Source organism: Lissotriton vulgaris, chromosome 3_1 (genome assembly GCF_964263255.1).
Source record: "Lissotriton vulgaris chromosome 3_1, aLisVul1.2, whole genome shotgun sequence".
NCBI classification, from domain to species: domain Eukaryota; kingdom Metazoa; phylum Chordata; class Amphibia; order Caudata; family Salamandridae; genus Lissotriton; species Lissotriton vulgaris.
Genome location: NC_141689.1, coordinates 558,492,432 through 558,495,459, shown reverse-complemented (window position 1 = coordinate 558,495,459; position 3,028 = coordinate 558,492,432). Strand labels below are relative to the sequence as shown.

At 45.1% G+C, this 3,028-nt stretch overlaps 1 pseudogene; it reads left to right on the top strand.

Moving 5' to 3' along the window:
- Positions 1 to 804: 804 nt before the first annotated feature.
- Positions 805 to 904, top strand: LOC147726791 (U11 spliceosomal RNA; annotated as a pseudogene).
- Positions 905 to 3,028: the final 2,124 nt, after the last annotated feature.

The window sequence follows — 3,028 nt, the reverse complement described above, 5'->3', positions numbered from 1 at the left end:
GCAGGTTGAGACTAATCTTGCTCCTCTCGGAGCAAGGAATAAGCGTTCCCAGGAGTGGGACCCGCAGCAAAGAATAAGCGTTCCCAGGAGTGGGACCCGCGGAACCCCTCTCCCTCACTCACCGGTTCGGGCGAGTTGTCCGTGCAGCCCGCTCCCCATGCCTCCACTCTGTGCAGTTCGCAGTGCCTGCTCTGTCTCTGCATGAGCTCTACGCAGCGCTCAGCAAATCAACAGACCGTGATGTCAGCAACTCTCGCCCGTGGGGCTGAGGACGGTGGCGCGCGCGCTGCGAGAGAAGTCAGAAGCCGGGTCAGCGAGATGGTCGGGATTCTACAGGACAGTTAATGTTAATGTAAGCCGAACTTTTTGAGCGCACGGCTACCCCGAAAGGTGTCCCGGCGCTATGGCAAAGAGGCCCAAATGCCTCTTCCTTAATTGCACAGTAAACCGGGGTCTGTGCTTTTCCAGAACAGACACCCTAAGATCGAGCATTACACCCTGTTTCTGTGCTTTCCTGGCAGGAAATATTTTAAGCCCTGTAGTCGTAGGTCCGTGCATTACCAGTCTACACATACTTTACACTGATTGCGCATGACAATTCAGTCAGCCCAGCCCTGGCCCCTGCCTTTGCCCACCTGATGCCCCACCCTGAGGCTGGAGACCACACAGCTGCGCCGCGCGCAGGCTCGGCATTCAAATCTTCCCTAAAATGCATTTGGTGTGGTATCTAAGTGACATATTTCCTTGCGCTATAAGACATAAAAATTGCCACCAGGTGCAGTGTTATACTAAGTACATTTGGCTAAAAAGGGTTTCTGCTGGGAGTGGCACACAGGGGGCTTCAGGGTAACTCAGAGCTTCTGGCGCGGAATCGATATCAGAAGATTTCGGAAACATAGGGGCACATGCATCAACCTATTTAGGAAGTGCAAACGGTGCGAATCGGTAAATTCGGCCGTTTGCACTTCCTAAATATGTGTTTGGGATGCATCAAGCATTTTTGAGTAATTCGGTATTTTTACCGAATTCCAAAAATGCGATTGCTTTTAAGGAATTGCAAATTTGCGATTCCTTAAAAGCTATGCATCATTTAAAAAAAAATTGCGATTATTCAAATTGGAAGTGCAAATTACCACGAGGTTCAACCTCGTGGTAATTTGCGAAATTGTTTAAAAATGCTTAAAAATGCATCTTTTAAACTGTCCAGTTACAGACACACATGTCCTTAGGACATGTGTGTGTTAAACATGCACTTTCAAATGCATTTCAGGGGTGCAGGGGGGGGTCCTTTGGACCCCCCCCTGCACCCATGAAATTTTCTAAGTGCCACTCGCAATTTGCTACTGCCTTCCAATTGACTACATTAATTCCTATGGGCCTAGGCCCATAGGAATCAATGTAATGCCATTCCTTAATTGCACTTCGCAATTAAGGAATCGCAATTTCCGAAAATTAAGAAATCCTAAAAACTTTTAGGATTTCTTGATGCATAGCATTTTGCATTTCCTAAATAGCGATTCCTTAATTTTCGCTATTTAAGAAATGCAAAATCCTAGATTGATGCATGTGAGGGATAATGTTTGTTACCGGGGCTCCTGGTGCACGGACCTTGTAATATATGCGCAAGCATTGAGCGACGAGTTAACTTTAACACTAGGTCCCAGAGTTCAGACGGACCCTGTCTCATAGCTGCCAAAGATTCAGATTGCTATGTGTGACATTTGCATAATTTCAGTGTAATTATGAGTGACATGTCAATCAAGGACTATGAGTGACACTTTCTACTGAGCAAAATCAAGCAATGTATAAGAGGGCAACATAAAATATCAGAAATTACGCCGATTTGAGCAATATGAAACTCTAAGAAGATCTTAAAACAGCTGCAAAGCACCAGAATGGAAGGGAACTAACCTAGTGCCGTTTTAAAATGATTGGGCGGTGACCAGAGACACTCTGCATCAGGCAAGGCTCAGGAGAGTGAGGCTGAGACATATGTAGATTACAGCCAGCCAGGGCGCTGTCGTGTGTAAAACGGTATGTCCCTTTATGAGAGCATCCAAACATATGGCAGATGTAGACAGACCAAAAGAGAACTGGTTAAAGTTTGACACAGGCAACAAAAGGGGTGTGCAGGTTCACATCATCAGATGATCTGTGTTGTGCGTGCACTGTGGACAGTAGGTACAGCGATGTCAGTCATACTCAAAGTCAGTCTGGAGATTCCGAAGGGCAGTCCAGAGTCGCTGCCAGAAATCACATCAATCACCACAATATATAGAAATGTTGATCAGTAGAAAAGCATTAACTTATTTAAAGGGTGTAGATGTTCTTGCAGATGAGAAAGATCACAGAGTTTATCACCTGTCACAATATGTCCATTAAATAGCTGAAAAGAGATATGTGCCTTCAGTGTATGGGAGAAGGCCCTGATTGTAACACAGGTCCATTTACATACTGCAATAAAATATAGCGTGCACTGTTTTAATTAGTTTATGCGTATGTATTTAACAACAATCACTTTTCAAATTATGTTGCTCAATGACACTAATGCATGTTACTATTTTCAGTGCGACAGTGCTTCAGGATTGTGAATGGAGAAGCAGGGGAGCTAATTAAATATAAAACAGATCTTGCTTTAAATTAATTTAGGTAACAGTCACTGTACGGGACCTATATTTGAGAAAAACACCAACCTTTTCCTCGCAAAGCTCGATGTTTGCACATTTCAGTATGTACTTTCCCAATATCAATGAAAAGTTCTCTTACCGTCATGGGTCAAGCGCATGCTGACGAGACCCTGGACACTTTTTGGCAGCAGATTGGTTGCCGGACTCCCATAACGGTTTTCAACCCTCTTATCCAATTCTTGACTTCCGCTTTCAGCGCTCCATAATGGAGGGCTGCAACCGTGGTTAGCAAGGGTGGTTGCAGACATGGGCGTCCGCAGAAATTTTTCCAGGGGGTGGCAAAATGTTAACGTCATCACCATCCTCCGACATGATGTGTGCCAGGTGGGGCACAAGAAACA